Raw genomic sequence first — 27,988 nt, forward strand, 5'->3', positions numbered from 1 at the left:
TGCTGTCCCATAAGACGTGCTTTTGGGGATAGGCAAAGACCATCAGGCTCAGGGACAGAGAGAGTTTCCCAGCTCTTACTGATTTGGGTCTTTACCAGCTGGTTTAATTTATTTTGGTTTGGGTATGCTGTGAATTTTTAGGGCCTCAGGCACACCTGTATTAAAATAGAGGTACAGTTTCTAATGCCAGATGCAGATTTCTCTGGATTATGCCTCAAAATGAGCTTTCTTCAAGGCACCTTCTGAAGGATACCAGTCCTACAGAATACTCTGGAAAGGGTTCCTTGGTGAGCTAACTTTGAGAATGCTGTTTATCATCATTGCCTCTTGGAGATTTAGACTGCACAGTAGTAATAGCTCTGAGAAATACTGCTGAAAAGGAATTTAAATGAACTCTATTCAAGCTGGCATTTTGCAAATATCCTTGATCCCAGAACTCCTTTTTCGAAGGCCCCAAGGTGCTGGGGAAATTCCACTCTCAAATAGCTTGTGTTAGGTTGGTTTATGGGCCGGTCTTGTCCAGTTGGTGTCCCACTGGATTATGAGCGCAGAAGCCCAAGACTGTGTTGATTTCCAACTTCCCACAGGGCCCTGGGATACAGTTGTGCCCACCAAGAGCGGTCAGAATGCCTTTCAGCTGTGATGGGACCTTTTTTTCCATTTGGGCTTAGCAGGTTTGTGGTCTTCTCTGTACTTGGGTGATGGATGGGGTAGGGGTCGGAGTATAAAAGAAGCAAGAAACAGCACCTCTCTTTGAAGAATTTAATTTCTACTAGAATGGGAAGATTCATGAAAGAGTTAAACAGAAATACCTTCCAAGCGGATAGGAAGTGATACCAAAAAGCAAGCTTAGCACCGGGTCCAAGCAGCCTGTCCTCTGGGCGCTTGTCAGGGGTGGGAAGGAGTGCGTGTGTTGCAAGAGCTGTGGGGAGATAAGATAAAGGAGCACCCTGGCAGCTGGGACGTCCTAAATGACTTGTCATTAGACTCGGCCCTGTGTTTAGCACATGTTCACGCGGAACAATCCCTTAGACTCCCCCAAGGTTGGCGTGTTAAGAGTTGGATGAAATGCAGCTCTGAGAGCTCTCTGGAAGGGAGCTGTCTCTGGCTGCTCTGCTGGATTTGGGGTTGGCCACCCTCCCCAACTCTGACTCTTTAAGCTGTGAGTTTGGCTGCCGGGTTTTGGGGGCCAGCTGCCTTGGAGGCGCTGGGCTGAGGTGAATGGTTGTGCATTTTTCAACTTTGTCTACCTTGGTTAATGCACAAAAAGATTAAATACGCATTTCGGGCTCTAGTTGCCTTTAGGAAGAATGTGACGTGAGCAGGGCTGAGATGCTCCTCCCCCTGTGAGGTGCTAAGAGGAGACTCCAGATGAATTTAAATTCTTCTCCAACAACGTGTCACATTTCATAGAGTGTTGACATAGGGCTTTTTTTTTTTTTTTAACTTTTTAAAGTTGGGTTGACCTACCTGATGGATATTGTCAGCAGCTAAGTTCTCTCCATAGCCTTGGGCATCCAGCCCTTTGCCTCAGTGGCTTTTGATGAGGCCCCAGGCTCTGCTACTGCACTAAGGGTGGGGCTCAGCCCCTCCTCAGCTTCCCCCCTCAACACACACACACCCCTTAAGGAAGCATCCTCTTCTTGCAGGGTGCTGATTGTCAGAAAGTTCTTCCTTACACTGAATCAGACTTCTGTGCCTTGGTTCTGGTTCTGCTTTCTAGAGTATATTAGTGTCCTAGGGCTGCCAGAACAAAGCACCAAAGAGTAGGTGGCTTATACAACAGAAATTAGTTTTCTCACAGTTCTGGAGGCTACAAGTCCAAGAAGAAGGTGATGGCAGGGTTGATTTCTTTGGAGGCCTTTCCCTTTGGCTTGTAGACGGCCAACTGTCTTCTTCCTATGTCTTCACATGGTCTTCCGTCTGTAACTGTCTGTGTCCAAATTTCCTCCTATTAAAAATGACACCAGTCATATTGGATTAGAGCTCATCTTTAACTTAATTACCTCTTTAAAGACCCTGTCTCCAAATAGTCACACTCTGAGGTCCTGGGGGTTTGACCTTCAATATAGAGATTTGGGGAGACACAATTCAACCCATAACGTAGAGCCACTAAGACATGATGGCCCTTCAGATCTTTGAAGGTGGTTATCCTGTCACCCCCTACCCACCACCACCACCAATGAAACCAATAACATTTGTTTTCTCCTTGCTGAGCACCCTGGTTCTTTTCATTATTCTTCACATGAGATGGTTTTGAGGTCCCTGACCGTCTTGGAGTCTTCTAGACTTGCTCTCAGTTAAGAAGAGACAAAGTCGAGCACTCTGGACTGCTTGCTGTATTCTAGATGGAATTCATCCCAGTATCTGCTCCAGCAAATGGTTTTGATGATTTTTTTGAAAAATTTAAAAGATTAAAAATGGACCTGAGTTTCAGTGGCAACTTTTATATATTCATCTTTAATTGTGCCTGAATAGGTCTGACCATTGACACATGCACACGTGTGTATACATACACACACACTCATGAGAGCAGTGCTAACCATAAGTCTTCTTCTGAGTCAGGCATTGATTTTTAGAGTTAAGTGCTCAGGGTCCAAGTTTATACACCACTCTTGTCCTTCCTTATACTTCAGTTTTAGGAAAGCCAATGCGGGTAGTTATTTCAAAAGAACAAATAAATGTAGAGATGTGTTTGTTCTTTTGAAGTGTAATTGCTGTCTGGAGACTCTAGAAGTAACTCAGTTACTTGAATATAACTCCTTTTAGGTACAGACTCTTATGCCAAGTTCTAGTGTAATTAGATTTAAAATTATAAGGTATCCTCTTCACTTTTGGAGATTGTTTTACTTCTTATTGCCCACATCTCCTCCACCAGAAATTAAGTGTCAAAAGGCTTATCTGTTTTGTTCTTCGTATTTTCAGCACTTGGCAGAACCAAGTAAAAAAAAAAAAAGTTTGTTGAATGACTAAATGAAGCCTCTGAATCATCTTGTGCTTATTTAATCAGGAGTGCCCTGTTGTGCCTCAGAGGCCTAAATGCGGCAGAAATATCAGCTTGGGGTTAGGGGATTTTTCTGGTTGCTTCCCCTTTTGCTGTTGAATTGTGGATCTTTCCACGAAGAGACCCTCAGCGCCATTCACTTTTCTGCTAAGTAGTGGTTTGTAAATCCTGATGGATAGTTCTGACAGACTTTCTCCTTCCACTGTAGTCTGTTCAGATGGAGTGCGACACTCTTGGAGTTCCTTTCTTTGAAGATGCTTTGACTACACCACCCAGGGTTTCCAAATTGTAGCTCTGAGATGCCCAGAGCCCTGGCCCCACACAGCTGTTAGGCCCGACAACATCAAAAACACCAACTATTTATAGCATACTTTTCAGTGTCAGGAAATTACAGGATGCTCTTGCCAGTGGGACAGGGCAAACACCCACCTGCCCGCCACTACGCTGCTGCCCAGAAGTTTGCAGCCAGGTGGCAGGAGCTGAGTCCCACCTGAGTGCTGCGGGGGCCTCCCTGGGCTGAGGCCTGCTGGGATGCCAATTACACTTCAAAAGAATAAACACATCTCTACATTTATTTGTTCTTTTGAAATAAGTATCCCCACTGGCTTTCCTAAAACTGAAGTATAAGGAAGGACAAGACTGGTGAATAAACTTGGACCCTGGGCACTCTAAACATCAATGCCTGAGTCAGAAGAAGACTTATGGTTAGCACTGCTCTAGTAGAGCCCAGGTCCTTGGAGATGGTGTGGTTGGGGGTAAAAGAACAAAGGATGCCAGGGTATGTGGACTCTTGAGAGAAGCCCATGCTGCTCTAACTGCCAGCCCCCAGGTAGCTGTGTCTTAGTGGTCTGTGCAGAGAAGCTTGTTAGGTTAGATCAGTGTGCAGTGCAGTGTCTGTGTAATTGTCCCTGGAAGGGTCCCTCAGATTTCAACCCAGGAACTCAAGATGCTGGCTTTGGATTTGGGTTGGCACAATCTCCGGCGGGTGAAGAATCTGGAGAGAATGTGAAAGCTCTCAAGAAGGCCTGAAAGGGGTCTTAATCTTCCCTCACCTGACCCTGTGGAAAGCTTTGCAGGCCGCCCTTGAGAGTCCAGGGGAAGGGGCAGCCCCCCCTCAGGGCGCTGCTTTGAACGTTTAGAAAGGGCTCAGCTGCTAGGATGCTGCTGAGGGCGAGCTCTCCCCTGGCCTCCAGGCCTGAAGAGGTCGGACTTTGGGGGGCAGGCTTCATGGTGCTGGCTTTTGAGCCCTTCATCCCCTCGCGTGGCTCAGGGAGGGACTGGGTGTGATAGAGAGGCCTGTTCTGTTAGTTGGAATTGCCACTGAAGCGCTGGCTGCTGGAGCCTCTGAACCTCCAGCAGGAGGGGATTTATCACGGGCTGTTTGCGTGCTCGGAGGAAGCGGGGCGGCCTGACTGTAGCGAGTGAGCAGGCTGAGCGGGCGTGGCTCCGCTCCCCGCGACCCCACCAGGCCCCCACGGCCCTCTCAGGGTTAACGGCTCTGCTTTGGAAGCAGCTGGCCAGTTTACACTCCTCCCTGGGCTGTACAAAAATACTTCCTTTGAAGTGTAGGGAGAAGCGGTGAAGGGTAAAACCTGGTGGCGAACCGAACCTGGAGTGGGGCCTGCGCGCATGTCTCTCCCAGGAAGTTTGCCGGGGGACCGAGCCCCCAGGCTTCCTGGTGACCCACCAGCCGGTAGGGTCTCCCCACACATTTCACAGCTCACAGCCGGGTCGCAGCTGGCTTCCTCTGTGTGTATGTGTGCATCTGTGTTTAAAGTCTCTGCGAAAGGAGTGTTTCTCCACGAGAGAGACGGTTACACTGCAGCTCCTGGCGCGGGCAGGAACCCTTTGACCACACGGCTCCCTAGGGCTGCTCCAGTGGGGGTGGCCGGGTGGCGTCTTGGTTCATGGGAAGCCCTGGTATCTCTACTTGGTCCTCGAGCGGTGAGCCTGACTCCTTGCTCCCCACACCGGTGTAGGACAGCCGCCACGGATCCCGCCTCTGATTCAGATCAGAGCAGCTCAGCCCAGAAGACCCGTGGGCTCAGAGCAGGGAAGTTCTGGTTCTGACGCTTGGGACTACTTGCTGAGACCCAGCACGATGCTCTGACTCCTCTTAACCTTGGGGTACCATTCTGTAAAGTGGGGCTGGCAGCTCCTGCCACCAGGATGTTGTAAGGATCTGTGGAACTAAAGGGTTGGGGGCACCCTGAGAAAGTACAAGACACTTCTCCAGTGCAGGGCCTGCTGTTGAGCAGAAATGGCATTTAGGAAAAAGGGGCCGAAGAGAAGAATGCCAGAGCAGAAATGAGACGGAACAAAGCTTGAATGTCTTCTTAATCCTCGAGTATTTGCAGCCGAGGAGGGGTCAGGGTGAGATGGGAGGAGAGGCAGCTGTTATATTCTAGAGAAGAATGCCAACCTGTTTCTCCCCACAGATGGGGCCACACAGTTCTTTCTGAGCTGGGGTTTGCAGTCCTTTCTTCCTTGGGAGATGCCCTTATCATATGGATTTCTTACTTCTCATGACACCACTTCCTGTCTCTTAGACAAGGCGTTGAGGGCTACAGATTTAAAATATCACAGGGCTAACATTTATCGCTGACTTGTGCCAGGCATGACGTTAAGCACCCAACACAAACGATCATATTTACTCCTCATAGCAGTCTTGTGCTGTGAAGCACTTGTCCCTGTTTTATAGATGAAGAAACTGAGGCTTAAAGAAGTGAAATGACTTACCCAAGGTCTTACTACCTACTGATACAAGTATGGAAATACAGGCCCAGTCAAGCTGATTTTAGACCCTTTACTCTTCATAGCTCTAAATTACAGTAAGTGTTGAAGGATGAAATTTAATTCAGTGCCCCAAGCCCGGTCAGAAACTTGTTTTTAGGGAAAGAAGCAGAACGTTGAACTCTTCAGATGGTTACGTTCATCTGTTGATTCTTGCTGATCAGTTGTATTTGAATAAACATAAATGCTTTTTCCCCTTGTCATTTCTGAAAAGGAACTTTTCTAACTCTCTGTGTTGTCTTTATAACGTAAATGCTGTTTTCTTTCTCATTGGGAAGGAGGGACGATGGTTGTAGGGCTCTGTAGTCGTGGCTTTCCTACAGTTGAATTTCTTGGTGTTAGGGATTGATGGGTAGTCTGTACCTCTAGGAATCTTAGCTGTAGGCTTTCAGTCTTTTCCCCAACCTAGATCCAGACTTGGCACTTACTACAAGGGACTTGAGATCCCATCCTTGACCTTCCTCAGTTAAGGAGGGAGAGGGGGAGCGAGCTGGGAAAGCTTGAGTGATTTGCCCCCTATTGCACTTGGGGCCAGACCCAGGGCTGGCCAGCAGGCCACTGGCCACATGCTTCTTCTTTTCACCTGAATTTCAAACAGGAGGGAAGATGAAAGGAATAGAAATGACAAGTCAGAGGAGTAGGAGAGCTGTCGTTTGCAAACAGTTTCTTTTGATCTTCACCCCCTTGTTATACACACACACACACCCCCCCCAAAAAAGCCACACTCATAGTAGCCTGAGCACATGATTCTCTCTAGTTCATTGAGGGACAGTCATTTTTCTTTTAGCAGGAAGCCCCCCACCCTCCAGTGGTCTGTTTCAGTTAGTGCCCCACATCCCCTCTTCGATTCTGCTACTTGGCTGCCAGATGTCACGTTGCTCTTCACAAATCTTTAAGAGCTTTTTTACTCTTTATAGGATGGAGTCTAAACCCTGCCTTAACCCTAATGTTAAAGCCCTTGGCATTTTGCTCCCCATCTGTCTTTGCAGTTTGATACCCTGCTATAGAACCACTCACCTCCTCCAAGCAGGCTCTGGCCTTTATTTGCCTCTTTGCTCACATTCTGCCCGTCTTTCAAGGCTGCCACCTCCAGGAAGCTCTCTTGGACCACTGCAGGACCCAGTCATCTCTGCTGCCTCTGAACTTGAGACAACCTGGTCTGGTCATGAATTCGACACTTCATAATGTGTTATTTTTTGTTGTTTAATTTGTGGGTGTGTCTGTCTTCTCACTAGATTGCGGGCCTACTGAGGTCAGAGGCAGGCCTTCTGAACTGCTTTACATCACACCAGCACTCCATTGGGCCTAGGCTGGATGCTACATAAGGATCTGGGACTGTAATGTTAACTTTTTTCTGTTAATAGGAATGAAAGACTTGATAAATGAGTTTCCAAAATAAAATAATTAGCAGAGAGATTTTTATGCCAGAGAGATCTTGAGATCTTGCTATGCCAGAATCAGTGTGCTTTTAAATCAGGAGTCCTTGAATGAATCGGGGAGTTTGTGTACATTTTTTAATATGTGTGGTTTTACTGAGAAATGGTCTATAGTGGGGATTTTGGACCTAGACCCCTTCAGGATGACAGCTAACAAATACATGCAGTTTTAATCTGCTGTTGATGTTTTGCTCCCCAGTTAGTTGCCCTTTTATATTTAGGCTTTTACTTCAGTGTTCTGATAACTTCTCCCTCAAACTCATTTCTTGGATCTCTTCTCACACTGTTATAGTTGTGTTCTTCTCTTAAAAATATCCCTAATCTTTTTTTTTTTTTTTTTTTTTTGCTGCATGGCATGGGGAATCTTAGTTCCCCGACCGGGGATCAAACCCTTGCCCCCTGCAGTGGAAGCACGGGGTCTTAACCACTGGACCACCAGTGGTTAGATTAGAAGTCCCCCTAATCTTCTTAGCTATTATGATACTGTGTTTTGTTTCCTTGACCCTTTCTGTAGTTTATGGTTTTGCCCTCGACTCTGAGGGGTGCAGGTAGGTTGGTGGTCTTCACTGGATTTTTAGTTTGACCTCCCAAAGGCGGAACCACCTGTATGGGAAGGATATATTTTCCCTTCTCCGCCCCCTCCCATTCCTTCCCTCTGCCTTCAGGCCTGTGTGTATGAAATTCTGGCTTTGAACACACCTAACAGTCCTGGACCCTTCCTGCTTCTGAGTTAACTCTTTTGTGCCTGGTCTGCGTGTGGCTTGTTCAGCTGCAGCAGTGGATAGAATCGTGTTTGCATCCCCATATACCTTTTCCTTCTTGGCATTTTTTCCACTTCTTACTCCCCAGTTAAGCGTGTAGTAGAAGAGGTGGTGGCAACAAAGGTCGTCATTAATACCTCTCCATTTACAAAATGCGGGGACCGGCAGGGAGTGGTTCACGACTTACCCAAGGCCACAGGGCCAGTAAGGAGCAGAATTGGCCTTGTGAGGCAACTCAGAGATGTGCCATGCCCCACGACGGCCCTGTGTGGTGGCATTGGGAGGCCAGTGACTGGTTGGGTACCTGTAGCCCTTTGAGGGAGGGAGTTGTCCAAATGAAGCAACCTGGAGTGCTTAGTCCAAGGGCCATTTCTAATCAGATGTCTATACATAATGGATTTTGAGGGTGGGTTTGGTATTTCCTCCAGGTTCTCCTGTGTTTATGGGTGTTTTTCTGGAGAGATGAGTTTTACAACATTCATCTTTCTGTTAAAGAGGGCTGAGATCCTTCAACCAGTGAAGAGCCCCCAAGGGGGGGGTGCCATTTGTGCCCCTCCCCCTGCAGGGATTGCACTGGGGAAGCTGGCCCTGTGGGCCTGCTGCGCCCTGGTAACTCCAGGGACTGCCCTGGGGGCACAGTTGGAAAGTCTGATGTGATCCACCCTCACCCCATCCAGTGTCAAACTGCTGTTTTCTTTCCTAAAATAAAAGTCTGTGAGGAATAACCTTTTAAAATAGCAAAGAGTTAGAGGTTGGTTTCTTTTTCAAGTTCTTATTATAGAAAGTGTTACATGTATTCACAAGTAGACAGTAGGTGTCCTGTACACAGTGTACCTCCGCTGTCATGCCCCACCCAGTCACCATCACCTGCTTTAGAAGTTGTCAACTCCTGGCCCCTCTTGTTTCATCTGCATCCCAACCTCTCATGTTCTTTTGAAGCAAAGCCAGCATTATCATTTTTTAATCTGTAAATATTTATAAATCTGTAAATATCTGAGTTTTTTTTAAAAAAACCTAATCTTAGTGCTATTCCCACAACAGGTTAACGCTGTTAGTGGTGTCCCCCCAAAGGGACAGTGCCCCTTCCCCCCACTTCGTAAGCCGTCAAGTGTCCCTGGCACTGGCGCCCTGATCTGGCGGGTGCTGGCGGGGACGGAGAGCTGGTGGGGACAGAGGCGGGCTTGGGCCGGACGGTCCCAGCGTGGACGGTGGGTCCCTGCGTGGGCGCGCGATGGTATCAGCTTGGCCCCAGGGCTGGAACCTCAAGATCAAAGGGCGCCGCGCGCTCAGCGCTTCAAAGCCGCCGGAGCAGCCCGGATTGATGCAGAGAATGAGAGCGCTCTGCTGATGTAATCATAGCCTGTGAGACAGGTTCTTTTTTTTTTTTTAATTTAAACAAAGACACCCCTTGTTTGTTTAGAGAGGTGAAGCGTGTGCCGTGGAGGGCAGGCGGCATCTGGAGGCTCTAAGCCGGGTTGGGGTAGGCGCGGGGGCGGGAGCGGGGGCGGTCGGGCAGGAATGCCCCAAGCGGAGGGAGTTTTCTTAGATGGACTTGCAGATTTTTCCGTAAAAGACAAACTGTTTCTGTTAAGAGCAGCTGATTTTTGTCCCTTTCTTAGGATGGTCGGGTTTGTTCCCAAGTGACCCTCCTGAGATTTTGAAAGCAGCCTCCTCTGGTGGATGAGTCAGGCTTTGGAACACACCTGGTGAACCAGGTGGGAGACAAACCAGGAGTAGGCAGGGGCGTGTGTGGGCTGTCTGGGGTCGTTACTGCTCATCTGTCCCTTCCCCAGTGGGTGTGAGAGGCTTGCCCGAGGCTGGTGAGCAGGGCTTTCTGTTGAGGGCGGGGGTCCCCAACAATATGGCAGAATGCCAGGATCTCCACCACCCCCAGCCTGAATATTTTCCAAGTCTTTATAAGAATCACAGACGAGTGGATGATTTTCTAGGTGTTCCCAGCTTAAGCTTGTGTGTCTGCCTTTAGCTGTTTGTTCAGTACACACATTGGCAAAACTCTGTGCCATGCATACCTCCATGATAGCCATGCTCCATTGTCTTACAGACAAATAGTTGCACAGACAAAGCAGTCTTCCAAATTGAGCCAGCTTGCTGGCCCTTGAGCTCCTTCCCAAGATCTTTCTCACGTCAGAGGTCGGGATCAGTGGGGTCTGAGGCACTCAACCAGGCTAAGTCATGGTGACTGACGTCCACCTCAGTATCTTATGGGCACGCCAAGCAAACCAGCACCTGTAAAACCAGATTTCTCTTCTGTCCCCAAATCCTTTTCTCTTGGGTTCTTGCCTGTAACTCAAGCTGAAATCCTGCTGTCTGTCTAGACTGTCTTCTCTCTTCTGGCCCCAAAGATGCCTCTGTCCACGCATGTCGAATTGTCTGTAAGCTTCTTGACAGCAAGACTGGGAGGTTTTTTTTATCCTTTTTTAAACTATAAATCAGATTTCCCCCATCTTCTACAACCCCTGCCCCCCAGTATTTGATCATGAAAAATTTCAGACATAAAGGAAAAGTAAAAGAATTTTATAGTGAACACCTATTTATAGTGAACACCTATATACTCATTGTCTATATTCTACCATTAACATTTTACTCTACTTGCTGTATCACATATCTGTCCATCTGTTCATGTGATATGTCTTTAATATTTGAAACCTGGGTACATGTATATGGTAGGTGCTCAGATGTTTTAATGGATATGACAGGTTTTTTTGAGGTTCCCTTTTTATTCTGGTTTTACAACTTTTAGATCCAAATATCTTTATCTCTCTCTCTCTCTCTCTCTCTCTCTCTCTCTCTCTCTCAAGTTGGAGCAGCCCCAGGGATTTTGCTTCTTGATTTGGACACTCAAGGGAGAACCCAGAAGCTTGCAGTGGCCAGAGGACAACCTGGGGCATGGAGTTTGCCTTGGAGACCTGTTGTATTTGAGTGACTTGCCTCCTCATGCTTCCTGGAATGGAGCCCATTGCTCTTCCTCGGTCTTGTCCAACCCTTTGCTGCCTGGTGGTTGCAGGGCTCAGAGACTGTAGATTTTCGTACAACAAGGGTGCTACTGTAGAGTGAACGGTTAGCCAGCTGGGTGGAACTTCTGGTAGGTTTTTTTTTTTTTTTTTTTTTGCGGTACGCGGGCCTCTCACTGTTGTGGCCTCTCCCGTTGTGGAGCACAGGCTCCGGACGCACAGGCTCAGCGGCCATGGCTCATGGGCCCAACCGCTTCGCGGCATGTGGGATCCTCCCGGACCGGGGCACGAACCCGTGTCCTCTGCATCGGCAGGCAGACTCTCAACCACTGCACCACCAGGGAAGCCCCTGGTAGGTTTTTAAAGAAGCTGGTTTTAAAGATCTCTAGTTTGAAGAGTATTGTGTTGTTTATTTTTATTTTTGAGTAAGTAAAACAAGTCACATTTCTTGAAATATCAGTATGAACATGTGCTTTGGAGGGAAATCTCATTGGAATCGACAAAGTCAGCTTATTTGTATGACCCTTTCAGTTGAAAGGCTTTAGCTCTCACTTGTAAATCTGCTCAAAGGATCCTGGAATCCTAAAATATTTTGACTTATATGTAAAAACTTAGATGTAAAAAGCTTTGCAAAGTTTAGATGAACCACAGCTTGTTGCACTTAAACTGGCTTCCCGTGAGCTTTCCTTTTTCTTTGCTTTGCTCAGCTTTGTGTCTCCTCTGGAATAAGCCGATGGGATTGCGGGTGTGTGCAAAGTCTTCTAGAGCAGAAGCCCTTTCTTTCACTGTTATAAGCAGGAAATGGACCAGGTCTGCAAGCTTACCAGATTCTTTCTCTTCATAGGATGGGTAAGCTCTTCACCTTGCGCGTGGTGAGCATATTTTCATTCCAGCCTGTGGTTTCCTTGCTTAAGGGGTTGGGTTCAGAGAGGTTTCAGTTTTAGGGGTGTGTGTGTGTGTGTGTGTGTGTGTTCGGAAGAACGACGTGACTTTGCCATGGTCTCCATGGTGCCTCCAGGTTGCCAAGAGGTGTGTGACATGGGTTGTGTTGTGAATCTGCTGGGTGTGCCTTTTTTTTACTCCAGGGTTATACCTATTTTATTTTGCTGTAGCGGTAGAAGGCAGCTATGCAGCCTTTTAAAAATGAAGCTAAGACCACCATCTCCAGTTTGATTCTGTTTGGAGACCTTTTTTTTGTTTGATCTAGATTCATGATCCAGTGGTACTTATGATTTGATTGTCTCCCTAACCGCCGTCTTGGTCTGTGTTTAATTTTTGCCTAGCTCTTTTATTTTGAAGTTTTTAAGCATTTAGAAAAGTTAAATGAATAGTTGAGTGTGGCAAAATGTTAACAGTGGCTCAGTTTATACTCTAACATATGCTGTGTGTGTGTGTGTGTGTGTATTTTTTTCTGTTTTGGCTAGACCATTTGAAAGATGCCAATACCATGACCTTTTACCCCTTAATACTCCAGCATACATCCAGCTAAGATTAAGGACATGCTCCTAACCACTGTGTCATCATCACACCTGTGAAATTGACATGTTAGATTTCTCTAAGTGTCTCAGACATGTCCGAAATAGCTGGCCTTAAAAAATCCAGGATGCATTCAGGCTTCTCTCATCGTATTCAACTTTTAAGTAGTTATATTGTGTTGATGCACAGATACTGTAATGCTAATGAGAAAGCAAAATAAAAGGAAAAGCTTCTTCCACAGTCCTACTATCACAATAAGCCAAACCAATTTCACTTTTCCATCTTCTTATATTTAAAAACGAAGCTCTGGACAAATTTTTTAGTTCATTTTTATCGTCATCCATGAGATAATTGGAGGTATTGTGGAATGTAAAAGAAAAAAGAAAACTGACCAAGACTCTTGCGCAGTTTCACCACATAACCAAAAATTGTGGTCTTTGAAAATTCTTGCTGAGAGATTGGGAGTTTTACTAAGAATGCCAAGAGGCCGGTGGCCTTTGAGTGCTCTTTGAATCAAGAGGGAAGAAATCAGCTCTTCCTTTGGTTTGTTCAGAAGGCTGTTTTTTTCTGATGATGTAACAGTGTCTGTAGGTCTTAGATCTCCTTTTTCCAGGGTGGCTTCTCTACTCTTGGCACTTCAAGCTGGATCATTCTTTGTGGTGGGGGCACTGTCCCACGCATCAGAGGATGTCGAGCAGCATCCCAGGCCCCTACCCACTAGATGCCGGTAACAAGCTTCCCTGTCAGTTATGACAGCTAGAAACGTCTCCAGATATGTGTGTGTGTGTTGGGGGGCGGGGGCACAGCACAAAACTGCCTGTAGTTAAGCACCATTGTTCTAGAAACTCTTTAGGGTTAATTATTGAGTTGGGGTTAATTATGCTATTGATGAATTTCTGTGGAGAGACATTTCCTATTACAGTGAGAATTAAACTATGTTAAGCCCTATCCCTGTCTGAGAACCCAGAAATTTCTAGATGTCACTGGCATCTAGAAGGGATTGAAATCACTTGGCAGATGACAACAGTGTGTGTGCCTTTTGTGATTTTCACACTTTAGCTGGAGTTTGTTACCTGATATTATTGGGACCTGTGGATAGTTGGATGATTGAAAAAGGTCAGTTCAGTTGAAGCTGGGAATGATTTAAAAAGTTTAAAATCATATTTTAATTAAAGTCTGTGAGCAGACAGTCAAACCCAGGCTTTTGTGAATGGGACCACTGATCTGTATTCCTTAGAGTCTTACTTTAGTCCTTCTCTTGATTTAGCACTTAAAATTCACAGTTCTGGGCTTTTTTTTCAAAGTGAAGGAAAAACTTACAAGCACTTGCAGACTAAGACTATCAGGAGCCTTCTAGAAATTTGCCGTTTTCCCCCTTTTTGTCTAGTCTTCAAAAGTTGCACTTAGGGACTTCCCTGGTGGCGCAGTGGTTGAGAGTCCGCCTGCCGATGCAGGGGACACGGGTTCGTGCCCCGGTCTGGGAGGATCCCACATGCCACGGAGCGGCTGGGCCCGTGAGCCTGTGCTCCGCAGCGGGAGAGGTCACAACAGTGAGAGGCCCGTGTACCGCAAAAAAAAAAAAAAAAAAGTTGCACTTAGTTCTCAGCCATTTTTAGTTATTTGTCTTAGTTTAATCTTTCTTTCCAAATTATTTGACTTAGTCTTCCTAGGGTAAAACTCAACTTTTTGCATCATTTAAGATTTAGTTTTGTTATAAATTTATATCAGATAGAGTTAGCATAAACAGATTTACAAACACGTACAGCCTGGCTGGTGGGAACAGTGGCGTGTGGTGGTCCTGGTGATGGTTTCCTGGCCAGGCATCTGCAGTGGGAGCAGGTACCGGCTCACGGCGTATTGGGCTGGTCTGTCAGTAGCCCCTGCTCTATTCTGAAGTAGCAGAGAGGCTCCAGACAGAGGCGGCGCCCTTTCTAAGTGTGGGCCTCCTCAGGAGTTGGAAGATCTGGGGGCAAGATCTGCCTTAGAGGCCCCAAGCTTCTCGTTGCTCATCTGTCAGGTGGGAGTGACAGTTATGCTTAACTACCAAGCAGGTTATCCTGCAGGTTCCACGCAGGTCACCTAACGGACACGCAGGATGTGCCTTTGCAAATGTGCTGTGGGCCCCTGGGGTGTTACTGATGAGTTAGCTTTTGCTGAGTCTGAGAATGGATTGCTCTCCTGAGGATGTGTTTGGCTGCTTCTTGCTCTCTGACCAGAGGACACTTGAACCCTCACACTGAGAGCTTTGGGCCAGAGTAGGAAACAAGCGACTTTGCTCAGTGCATGTTCATACCCATCCCTGAGGAAATTGCTCTGGGCTCCTACCATGCTGATGGCAAAGCCACATGGCATAACTGAGTCTTTGTTGCAGGTCTTGCTTGAGTGGAGATTACTGGCTTCTCAGTGATGAACCCAGAGAGCAGGCGGGAGTGAGGGGGCAGGAGGTGGGAGGACAGGGACTCGGCTGGGGTGTCGGAGGCTGGCAGGGTTCTCATCACAGGTCCTGTACCTGTGCTTTGATGCGCATGCAAAGTAAGTGACTTGTGGAGACTGCACCACCCCGGAGGAGAAGAAGTCATCATTGGAGTGCAACATTCTAGGGTCTTCTGGACAGTAAAATTTATTTATTTTTGCCAGGATGCCACTTTCATTCTTTCATCATCAGGCTGACCAACGTTGGATATGTCAACAGAGTCTTGTGCTGTTGAATGAATGGTTAGATAAATCTCACACTGATGTTCAGACCTTGAAGGACCGTTTGTTGTGGAGTGTCACCAGTTAGGGAAACTGAACCCATCCAGTTACTTTTTTTGTAACCTTCCTCCTTCTCCCATCAAGGGAAGCTAGAATCTTCTCAGTAAGTGAAGACGTTACTTTGTAAGTATGTTTGTAGCTTGAAGAATAGTGAAATTGTGTCACAGTTAGCATTAGGGAAACCCTGGAATTATTGATGCAAATTGTTATTAATACAGCACAAATTCTGCCCTGAAGCTAGCACTAGTCTTTTGACATGGGAAGTGACAAAAGGGGAATCAATCCAGGAGGCTACTATTGGTTAGGGAGCCCATCCATCCTTGCCAGGCACTAGGTCAGGCACTAGGAACACTGCAATGGAAAAGACATGGATCCAACATCGCACTGGGGAACCTATCTCCCAGTACAGTCATTCTGGAAACAGAGGGACTCTTCTTGTCCAGTTCCCCGGGGCTGTATGTGTAGTACATGTGTGATCGAGAAACAGCTAAGCTTTGGTCGCATGGCAAAATACAGGTGAGTCTCCCGTGGTCAGAGAAGGCGTGATGGGGACATGCCGAGCTTGGTGATGCATCGGTGTGGAGAGCCTGGGAGACCCGAACTCGGTGACAAGTGTAGGTTGTCAGCCAGGCATGGGGCCAACTTGGAACAGAGGCTGTGGAAGGGACAGGGGTGTGTGCGGTACCTGTAGCTGAGGCTCAGGTGATGACCTTACCCTGCTCAAGCTCGGAGAGGACGAGTTGAGCCATGCACACAGTCATCCCTGAGCACCTATTTGAAATCAAGGGTAAGAGCCTAGAACAGGGAGGTCTGCCTGGGGCAGTAGGGTGTGGAGGAGCTGATGCTTATCTTAGCTGGGGAGGGGCCTGGCCCTCTCCTGAGCTTGGTTTCCTTACCTGTAAAACGAGGCCTACATCTCAAAGGTCTCTCCTGGTTTGATTTAAAAAAAAACAAAACACAGAAAAAAACTTAACATTGTTGAGTAAGAATGTAACCACTTGCCTCTTTGATCTTTGATCAGTGATCCGGGTGAGTGGAGGGGACCTGGCTTTTCCTGGCTTGTGCTACCTTTGGAGTGAATGCAAAACGTCTGTTTTGTAGATGGCCAGGCCCCTGTTGTCATGTACAGAAGCTCAGGCAGCGTGAGAGTGCAGGAGCCACACAGCAACATGGGGTCATTGTGTGCATGTACTCGTGGTCTGTCCCCGGGCCGCTCTGCCCGGCAGTGACTTGAGCTGAGAGGCAAGACTGAGCAGAGAAGTGGTTTCTGCAACTAGGGCCCTGAAAGCTGGTGCAGGGCTGATCCCTGTTTACTTCAGTCCTTATCTTGGGTGTCTCTGGCTGTGGTTGGCTCTCCTTAAGAACCTGCCTGGAGGAGGTTTACTCAGTGTCCGCCTTCTCTTTACCAGCAGTAGTGAATCTTCAGTTGCATCCTCTCTCAGATGTGCTGTTCCTTCTTGCCCCTTGCCTCTCCCTCCCTCTGCCTGAAAGACAGAAAGCAAAACTTCTAATTATATGGAAACAAAGATAGCCAAGGTTTATTAGAATGAAGTGTTGTGTGTGTGTGTGTTCCACCTATAATAACGGCCAAATCTTCCAAAGTACATCATCTGACATTTTAGAATATAGATCTTCTTCTCATGGCAAAGCTGTATTTTAATAGCTTGTGGTTTTTAAAATATCATCTAAACTCACGAACAAATGCATCCTTCTCAATTATACCCTGATTCTACCATGATCTTCCCTTTCTTCTCCTTAATGTCTCTAGAAATTATTGGAATCTACTTATAAAAACTGGGGGATTGTACATTGTAAGTGTTCAAAAATGAATCAGTTCAAGTCTGAGCAGTATGGTAGTTAAAAGGAGTTTTAGGTGTTATTCTGATTTTCTTTTTTTAAGGAACATTCCTGAACTTGATTGAAGCTGTCAGTGTACCTGATGAGCCATGGGCCCGTGAAGCAAACTTTGGAGTCTTCTGGTGGGCATCATAACTGTTAAGGAGTTAGCGTTACCCCTGCTGTGTTTAAACATTAACCAGAGGGCTTCCTCTGCCATTATCTGTTATCAACAATTATTTGGAACTTTTCTGGCAGTCGAGCTTTGTTTTTCCTCTGAGGAGATGCTAGAACAGGATGAGAATAGACATTAGGCCTCAACAAAGGAAGATTCTTGATTATATCCAGAGAAACAACTGGCTTTGCGGGTACATAGAGTTTGCCTTCTTAACATTTTGTAACCTCCTGTCAGCACCCCCTGCCCCCCCAATACACACACACACACGAGTTATCTGGATCCGGGCGAGAGCGCTGTAGTAATTATTTTATTGTATAAAAATGAATGGTACCTCTTTTCCTATTAGGGATACTCATTAAAATTGCTTCGTGGAGACAGAGTGATGGCGAGGTACAATGAGACACAGTCGAGTGCTCTCTGAGGTATTAATGCTCTGAGGCCACTAATATTTGGGGGGACACATAAAGGGGGTACTGCTCTATTGCAGATGTGTTCATTTGGTTATTAACAAAAGGCTGGGGTGACCCAGAAACTTAAACCCGGAGAAGAACAAAAGTACTTTCAAACTCACAAATGGGACGATGTTGGAGGCTCCTGAATAGCCCCTCTGGAGTGCTTTCTCTGCCACCTAGCTGCTTTGGAGCTGTGGCTTCTAATAGCTTCTCAGCCTAGAGGGCCCCATAAAATTTTAGCCTGTTTCTGTATAGAGTGCTTTGGAGTGGCCATTTCTCTCTCCCTCTTATTACTCTCAAATACCCTCTGGAAAAAGAGCTGATGAGGTACATTGAGAGTTGACATCAAAGGCCATTCATTGATCGCCATCACTCAGTGCTCCTGTATTTTTGGCCTTAAATTTTGTTTTAAAAAATTGTTTTAAGGCATAACTCGTATAATTCAAGCAAGCATTAAAGTCTAATCAGTGAAAAAGTATATAGATTAAGAAAGGAGAAGCCTTCCCACCCTACTCTTCCTCCTGTAGATGCTGCCATGACCAGCTGGGTGCCTGGTTTTTCTTTTTGGCAGTTATCTGTGTGCCCTGTTCCTAGACTTGCTGACCCAGGGCTTCTCCGAATGGAGCAGGGGCACCGAAGCACCATAACCAAGCCTCAGCGTGGTGTGCAGTGCGGGTCGCGTGAAACAGGACACACTCGTAGGCATTCGTGGGGCAGCGGTGCTTACCTTACGCCCCTGGGTTTCATGTATCTTCTGTACGCTTCAGATGTTGCCCCAGTTTCTGGGTATGGCTGTCGACAATTCTTGATTCTTCTGGTGTTGTTCTCCTAATAGGGCACTTCCAGAATGGAATTTCTGAATAAATATCTCAATTCCTTTGATCTCAGATACGAGCACACAGACCCTGTCCCTGTACCCGTCCTTTGTCCTGAGAGGCATCTCTGTGGGAGCCCTTCAGAGGCAGCCCACCTTGGTGTCACAGGTGATAAAGCCCCGTTGTTTTCAGGTTTCTGGTCACTCGGCCCCGACCTCGGCATTGCTTCTCTGTGGCTTGGGTTTCGCGTGCCCTGCCGGTGCCCTCGGTTCATCTGTCTTTATTCTGGGCTCTTTGCTTGGCATGCATTCACCAGGCTCTGCTCCCTGAGGGCAAGGCTGGCCTGTCCACTGTTGATCCCCTGACACCCCACACATCTGGCCAGCTGCCCCAGGTCAGCCCGCCTCCTCCTCCAAGGTTTGTTGGGTTCTGTCCTCCAGTGGCTGCAGAAAATGATTTTCTACAATTCCATCACAGTGGTTTATGAGAGAATCCATTTTCCTAATCTGGATATGGGGTCCCTTCTACCAGCAACAGAGTATATTCCCTGAGGGCCTCCAAAGAGGCTCCCCACCTGGATCCCCAGCCACCTCACCAACCCCAGGAGTCTCGGCAGGTGAGTAGATGATCTTTTTATTAGAAGAAGCAGTGCTTATACTTTTGTCCTTCCCCACTGTGCACTGAACCCCACCAGGCCTTTCCTGGTCCCCTCCTCGGCGCGGGAGACTCCAGGGGTGCAGACCAAAGGCCCAGTCGAGGTGATTTAGGAAGCCAGACCCTCGCTTCTCTGGCATAGGTTTCTCTGCATCTGTCAGGCTCTCCCAAGAGCTGTTTTGATTCACCCGGCACCTTTATTGCTGGTTTCCGCTCACTGGCTGGCCTGCTGCTCCCAGACTCATGTGAAGGTCTTTCAGCTGTAGGTCCCTAATGGGGAGGACAGTCTCCTGTCGACTCTCCAGTGTCACTCTTCTTATCCTCTGGCTGAAAGTCCTGACCTGACCCAGCCATGTCCCAGACTCGGACCCTAGGTGGCCTTTCTAGCTTGGTCGACCTCCCATCTCTACTTGTGCAACCTGGGTTGTGTGGCTGTCATGCCCCTTCCGCACACCACACCTGTGCAGTCTCCTGCCTTGAGGACGTGCTGTCCCCGAGCCCCGGAGTCCGTCAGCAGCAGGCCCGACACCTTTCAGGTCCCAGTGCCTCGGCACCTCTCTTGGGTTCCCGGGGCCCTGGCAGAGCAGCAGGCTCAGTGCCTGGGTGTGTGGCCCTCGGTTCCTGGGCCTGTGAAGTGCCCTGAGTGGATGCTGGGTCGTGGATGGCTCACTTCTGATGGCTGTGGTCTTGCTCATCTCCCATTCCTCCTCCCCCTTGGCTCTAGGAGGTAGTAATTTTTTTTAAATTAATTAATTTATTGTTTATCTTTGGCTGCATTGGGTCTTTGTTGCTGCGTGCGGGCTTTCTCTAGTTGTGGCAGGTGGGGGCTACTCTTCATTGCAGTGCGTGGGCTTCACATTACGGTGGCTTCTTTTGTTGCACAGCATGGGCTCTAGGCGCATGGGCTTCAGTAGTTATGGCTCACGGGCTCTAGAGCACAGGCTCAGTAGTTGTGGGCACGGGCTTAGTTGCTCTGCAGCATGTGGGATCTTCCTGGACCAGGGCTCGAACCCATGTCCCCTGCATTAGCAGGCGGATTTTTTTTTTTTTTTTTTTGCGGTACACGGGCCTCTCACTGTTGTGGCCTCTCCCGTTGCGGAGCACAGGCTCTGGACGCGCAGGCTCAGCGGCCATGGCTCACGGGCCCAGCCGCTCCGCGGCATGTGGGATCTTCCCGGACCGGGGCACGAACCCGCGTCCCCTGCATCAGCAGGCGGATTCTTAACCACTGCACCACCAGGGAAGCCCCTCTGTGCTTTTCTTTACCATGGCTTTCCAGTTTCTCTTTTTCACCTTTTAAAAATATTACTTTTTAGGAACATTTGGTATAATGTACATAAAATTATTTACTGATTTATGGGCAAAATGATACAAATAGCATCTTTTTTTTCATAAATTTATTTTATTTTTGGCTGCACTGGTTCTTCGTTGCTGCGAGTGGGCTTTCTCTAGTTGTGGCGAGCTGGGGCTACTCTTCATTGTGGTGCGCAGCCTTCTCATTGTGGTGGCTTCTCTTGTTGCGGAGCACGGGCTCTGGGTGTGTGGGCTTCATGGGTTGTGGCACGCGGGCTCAGTAGTTGTGTCTCGTGGGCTCTAGAGCACAGGCTCAGTAGTTGTGGCACATGGGCTTAGTTGCTCCGCGGCATGTGGGATCTTCCTGGACCAGGGCTTGATCCTGTGTCCCCTGCATTGGCAGGTGGATTCCTAACCAGTGCACCACCAGGGAAGCCACAAGTAGCATCTTGATTGAACATCATTTACCTCAGATATTCAACCAGCAGTACATTTTTTATGCAGTCTCAACTTATATTTGTTACCTCTCAAAATATTGGTAAACAATTATTTTAGCTTTACTCTGTATTTCGTGTTAGTGTTTTGGGCACAGGTTGTGCTACTGTCAAATTTTACTTGCTCTTTTCTGCAAGTATTTAACAAAAAGTTTAAAAAAGTCCCATAAAACCCCACCTTGGGTAAGTGATTAAGTATTGTACAAATAAAATGTGTGCTATCCCCATTCCATTCCCAAGTTAAAAAAAAAGCTGTATGATTCGCATATGAAGTTTTTCTTCAGTTATATGTTCTTAAAGAGGGAAACAGTAGCTTTATAATTTATAGTGAGGCTTACACCTTGAGATTTGCAAGAATGGGGGTAGGTGAAAGGGAGGTTTGTCAATTGTGGCATTTCCCTCCTTTGTGTGTAAGCAGATTGTATTTCCACAAAAGTACATATGTTGGTCCTGTCAATTTTAAAAGAGGCTAAATGGCATTAGTTATCTTGTCTTTTTCATACAGAGATTTTTAAAAAGTGGCTTAGGAAATAGACATCAAAGATATAAACTACACTTCCCAGCTGTAACTGGTTTAACAATTGAACAGAAGAATTCTGTTATTTTCACTTAGGGTGATCACCAAGGAAGCTAGTTTCATTTACATTTTTAGTGTTGCAAATTCTTTCGTTTATCCCATGACTTGCAAAGAAAATGGGGGTGGAAGAGCCCCACCTAGTCACATTTAGTGTCATAGTTCACACCAATGGATTCTCAGTTTTTTTAGGGTAAAGGTGAAGGAAAGGGCAACACTTAGGTTATGGTGGTTTGAAAGAACCTGCGTTGTCTTCTAAAACCAAATGAAAATGCAAACCACAGTGGAATCTGCAAGGAATCTCTGCAGAAAGACCAAAACTGTTTCCACAGCGCTGCTCTGCAAAACAGATTCTTCAGGAAGTTAATTGTATATAATCATCATATATAGCATTATGATGTGGTAAATTTGAACCAACAGCTCTTAATTCCTCAGAGCCATTCACATGCATGTCCACAAAATTGGAAAGACTTTTTGTTTTTTTTTCTTAGTAAGATCCTGTTTCTGGTAGGGCACTTGGAGGGATCACATGCGTGAAAACTGCAGCAGTGCCTCTAACATTCCTCCTCACCTGTTTTTCAATCTTTTGATTGTGCTGTTAACAGGCTACATTCCTCCTCTAGTAAATGAAAATATCTTTAAGCCATATTTGTTTACATTATTCTCAAAAGTTTTTTACTAGGGCTTTTTCAGATTTGGTTTTTATTTTATTGATGATGGTTTAAACAATTTAAGAGATGAAGTTAGTTTTTAAAATTTTAAGTATATTTTAGCTTCTCTGTATTAGGGAATATGGAAAGGGGAATATCAACATTCCTTCTCTGAAAAAATGTCTTTGAAATGTAGGCACGTGCTTCATTTGTATGACTTTTGCTAACCTATTTTTTCTAGTTTGTTTTATAGCTCTTTCACTGATGTTGATGGATTTTCTGTAGCTCTTATGGAGACAGGGAGGCAGATGAGTGCTCTTAATCTTTTAGTGGAATCTTAAGCTGATAAAAATTTGCAGTCTTCAAGCCAGTTCTTTAGGTACTTTTGTGGTCAGTGCCTTTAAAGCAGAGGGTACTTCCCTAAAACAGTTCAGAAAAATTTTTAAAGGGACAATTTTAGCTCAAGTGCAAAATCCTTGCTTCTAGTAATAGTGAATCTACCATGGTAAGTATTTTGGCAAACTGTCCCCTAAAAATCTATAGACTATTGCATAGAACCAGGATGCAAGCCTTAGCTTTCATGAGACACTGATGAAAAGTAATTGACAGTGATCTGAAAACTTAGAATGCCTAAGTATGCAAAGAATAGGTTGCAACTACTGAAGAGCTCTTTTTATGCACAGAAATCTCATATTCCATTCTAAACGCAATACTTCTTCAAAACCAAGTAAATAATTTCTTAGAGTACACTTTTAAAAATACATGATAAGGAACACGTTACTGAGCTTTGGTGTCAGCGAAATGAGTTGAATTCCAGGGTCTGTCAATCCTCTGGACAGGGCCACTACTGTGTTAGTTTTCTCACCTGTAAACAACAGTAACTAAATATCATTGGGTCTTCGACAGTTAAAAGGATTACAAACTGCACAAGGATAGGGACTCTCTCTTTTGTAAACCTTCCATGAAAAGAATAGGCAATCAAATATTCTTGAATAAATGAAGTCACAACACTTAATGGATGCTTATTAAATTTCACTTTAAACATATACCAGGGACTTCCCTGGTGGTCCAGTGGTTAAGAATCTGCCTTCCAGTGCAGGGGACGCGGGTTCAATCCCTGGTCGGGTAACTAAGATTCCATACGCCTCCGGGCAACTAAGCCCTCACGCAGCAACTACTGAACCTGCATGCTCGCCCGCATTGAAGATCCATTGCTACCAAAATAAAAATAAATAAACAAACAAACATATACCAGTATTAGTTCATGGATTCCTGAATTTATAAGGTGATGCTTTGACATTTCCACTTTCCTCATAGGGGTCTACTTTTTGTTACAAATAGATTTAGTTAACACTGTCATACACTTTCCATTATTTGTGGGAGTCGTTTTACAGGAATTTTGTAAAGTGCCTGTTAGAAAGACAAATGCTAGTCCCTAGAAGAGGCCCAAAAATCTGTATTTAAAAGCCTCCTACAAAAGATTCTCCTGTAGATGGTATGAGTACCATATTTTAAGAAGTCTGGAAGAAAATGTTCAAACTTTTGGCTTTTTTCTTCCATGTGAACCATCTTCTAGCCAAACTGATCAGTCTCCTGAACTAGAAGACCTTGGTCTGGGACAGAAACCCAAATTTCCATGAATACAGAAAAACTGCAGCACCTCCCAATGGACCAAAAGATTACTCATTACACCTCAACTCTTACCATTGTTTCTTTACTGCTTTAAGGATTGTTAAAACATCTGGCTGCTGGGTTGAAATGAACTCTTCAAATGTACCACATAAATACTTCACAAATGTTAAATAAGCATGTGGTTCAATCCCTAAAAGAGTCATACTTATTTTTTTGAACAGCTACTTACAAAATAATCTAAATCACTGGAATTATAAATCATGTAACTGCTTGTGATTCAAAGGCAAGGCACAGCCATGATACTGCATATGTAACAGTCTCCCATAAATACAAAAATACATCTTTATAAATATAGGAAAACATAGTAACATATCTTGTTAAAGGACAATAGCTTTTAGTTCTTTAGAGAAGTATGCCTGAAACTCCATAACTGAAGCCATGGTTATATTTATAACCAGTTTAGGGAGGATGTTGCCCACTGCCTAACATATGTAGGACAGTTAGGGTATTTCTGCAAAGCATTCATAATTTGTGTATTATCCAGAAGTCGTTTCATCAGCTGGTACTCCCTCTGTGCATTTACTGATGTTCTTTCCAGGGGCCTTATTTTTTTTTTTTGCGGTATGTGGGCCTCTCATTGTTGTGGCCTCTCCCTTTGCGGAGCACGGGCTCCGGACGCGCAGGCTCAGCGGCCATGGCTCACGGGCTCAGCTGCTCCGCGGCATGTGGGATCTTCCCAGACCGGGGCACGAACCCGTGTCCCCTGCATCGGCAGGCGGACTCTCAACCACTGCGCCACCAGGGAAGCCCTCCAGGGGCCTTATTAATTCTAATTGTTGTAAGTGTTCAAAAGCCTTCATGACAACAGGTTTCTCAAAATTATAAACAGAATGGGCCCTCCTTTGAACAAACTTCTGAAACTCATTATAAACCGTTTTAAAATTAAAGGGCTCCTCTTCATAGATGTCATTTAAATGTTTCATTGCTATGATAAGACAGATTTCCAAGACCGACAGACCACTTACAATATTTGCTTTAGAGTCCACGCTACACAGCTGGTTTGCCTCCATCAGATCTGCTGCAGTCATAAATGGTTGTGATGGTGTTAGCGATTTAAAGCAAGCCTCAATAGCATGTGTAATGACCGCAGGTTTTTGCTGACATTGAAATGCTTCTGCAGCACTTCTTGCACACTTCTATCTTCTGAGAGATTCTGAGCCTTCTCATTCCACTTCTCAGCGAAAATCTTGTCTGGAAATACTGCAGATAGAGATAATTGTTCTCTAAATATTTTAAGATACTGTGGAAAACCAAATGAATTCATTAAGTGTATCTGCCAGTGGAAAAATCGTGACTTCACTCTTTTTTCTAAGAGTTCCAAAATATGCAATCTATGTGTAAGACCAATAACTGCTACTGGAGTCTGTGCAAACTGAGAAATGTCAAAAAGATTATAGAGGAGCGTTTGGTTTTTATGATGAGCAAAAAGATCAGATTCATCTGACATGAAGATCGCTGGGCAACTACTATTCCAGTCACCTTTTTTTAAATCTTCCAGAAGAAATGAAAGGTTTTCAGCAAAGCTTCCAAAAACTTTATCTCCAACTACAGTTTCCAGATTTAACTGCCTTTAGGGCAATTTTATCATCGATCTGCAGCAGTCCATTTAAGTGAACTTGTAATACATTTTCACTCCCTCTTCTACTTCTATTAGTTCTTTCAAAGCATGGTTTATTAACATAGTCTTTCCTGATCCTCGGGGTCCAATAATGAGAGCAGAGTTACTTTCTCCATGGATAGTAGTTCTTTTCAGCAGCTCAATTAAGTGTTTATATTGTACTTGTACTCCAAATAGGTTACTATGTGGACTCTGATGACAAAATCTTTCACGTAAAATTCTTTGTACCCGCGAAAGGTATTCTGCTTGTATTAAGTTGTTACTCTTTGATTTACGACTGCTCATTTCAACAAATTGAAATCCAGGGCAGAGCAGGATTCTGGGGACCGCGGGAATCCCTTCACAGGCTCCTCTCGCCGCATACTCTGCTCTGCCTCACCTGCTGCTGCTGCCAGCGATACACCCATACTCCCTTTACCATGGCTCTCATGGAGCTGAGCCAGCAGGCAGAGCAGCCCCTTGAGGGCCTCTGAAAGCAGAGCTGAAGTACAGACTCCAAGGGTCTTCTGCACGAGGTGGAAGGAGTCTCGGGATGTACCTGGAGGGGAGGAAGCCAGCCGGGCATTATAAATACTCCCGGGGCCTCGGAGTAGGATGGCAGAGGACATCCGGGGCCATTCCAAAGGCAGGGCTGATAGGCTCACACCTTGTTCATTTGAGCTGCTACTACATTCGTGTTTAGGAATTTTTTTTTTTTTTTAATTATGAAGATGAGTCTCTACCTCTTAAACTGTTAGTCGTCATGCCCTGGCTGGTGCTGTTAATATACAACTGAGACTGGAGGCCATAAATTTGAAGATGATGAGCTGTTGCCAGCAAACTTTCCTCTTACAATAAAAAATTTTTAAAAAAAGAAACCCTCCCCCCATGCCAGATTTGTTTGTCTGAAACTTGTCTCTGTAGGTATCCCAGGGGCTCCCATGGAAGCTGGCCTGGGATGGTGGGGAGACAAGGGAAGGGACAGAGAAGGTCAGTCTGAGTTGGGACTGGCCTGTGCTTGCATCCTGGTGCACGTGCTGTGTCAGGGCCTGCATCTGGGCTTAAAATGCTATTCATTCATTAACATACTGACCCCCTTTTCAAGTTTCATTTTTCTGTTGTTTTGACTATAAAAGTGACACTTTTTATAAAACCAGTTTCTGTGATCTGGAGCAGGGTTCTCAAACTTTTATGTGCATCAAAATCATCTGGCCCCCACCTCAAGAGAGTCTGATTCAGTGGCCCTGGGGTGGGGCCTGATAATTTGCATTTCTAACAAGTTTCCAGATATCACTGCTATGGCTGATCTGGCAACCACCCTTTGAGAACCACTGATCTAGAAGGTACAAGGAAATGAGCACCATCTTCAATCTCACCACTCAGAACCATTGTTAACATTTGAAATGTAGTGAATATATATTTATGTATACGGACAGAGTTTTAAAAGCAAAGATGGTTCTGTGCTATACATGTTACTGCTTTTACCTTGCAGCATGTGGAACTTCCCCCACCAGGGGTTGAACCTGCACCCCCTGCAGTGGAAACACGGAATCTTAACCACTGGACCGCCAGGGAAGTCCAAAACAAACTTTCAATTTTAGAATCGTTTTAGACTTAAGATAAGTTGCCAAGATAGAGAGTTCCCATATACCGTTCACCCAGTTTCTCTTATTGTTAATGTCTTACATTATTGTGGTACATTTGTCACAACTAAGGAACCAACAGTGGTACATTACTGTTAACTCCACACTATTTTTGCTTTTAATGAAAATATTACTTTTAATGTTTTTTTATAATAAGATTCAAATATCAGAACTGAATAGTGACAGAAGGAAAAGACCTCTTTACTCCTCCCATCTCATTACCTATATATTTCAGAGTATTTTTCTGTGCACTTATATACCTATGTAATCAGACACACACACACCTTTTTTTTTTTTCATTTAATGTGTCTTGAAAGTTTTTCTTTATCAGTATATCTAGATCTGTCCCATTGTGTTTCAATGGATAGCACACATTGCTTGGAACCCTTTTAAAACTTAATAATATCAGTTTCCAGAATTTAAGTCTAGTGGATGAAAGGTGAGGTAGGGCATACCCCCCTTTTATCTTGCATTGGAGGTTAGACATTATTTGCCCGCCTCTGTGGAGTACTTAGCATGTTCCAGGCACTGCCAGGCCTTTAGCATGCATTATCTAACACACTTATCAAAACAACCTTATGAAACAGGTATCATTATTGTCCTTATTAACAGATGAGGAAACAGGGTCAGGGAGGTTAAGCGAGCAAAACCCTTTGACGACTTTCTAGCTGAAGCAGGCTCTCTGGCGTTTTGAGTGTCATGAGCCACTCAGTTTAGTGTGACCATGGTGTTTTTGTTCAGCTTTCCTGTGTGCCACACCCAGTGCTAGAATATGAAGGTGAAGGATGTCGTTAAGGAACTTGGGCTAGTTGGGAGGACATGCATGTAAACAAATAATTATAGGCTAAGAATTACACCGGAGGTTTAAAATTACTGGTGGGGTTTTGACACCTTAAAAAAAAATCCACTGGAGG

General features: G+C 45.5%; 1 protein-coding gene and 1 pseudogene across 1 annotated transcript in view; one reads left to right on the top strand and one right to left on the bottom strand.

Annotated features, from left to right (window-relative positions):
* The window catches only part of ZNRF3 (zinc and ring finger 3), a 148,552-nt gene that overhangs the window by 23,684 nt on the left and 96,880 nt on the right, over positions 1–27,988 (top strand). The window lies entirely within an intron of this gene.
* LOC111162800 (origin recognition complex subunit 4-like) lies at positions 24,163–27,798 on the bottom strand (annotated as a pseudogene).

The sequence above is a fragment of the Delphinapterus leucas genome, chromosome 14, assembly GCF_059928025.1.
Source record: "Delphinapterus leucas isolate spDelLeu-1000000601 "Yukka" chromosome 14, BTC_Dleu_Yukka2, whole genome shotgun sequence".
NCBI lineage: Eukaryota > Metazoa > Chordata > Mammalia > Artiodactyla > Monodontidae > Delphinapterus > Delphinapterus leucas.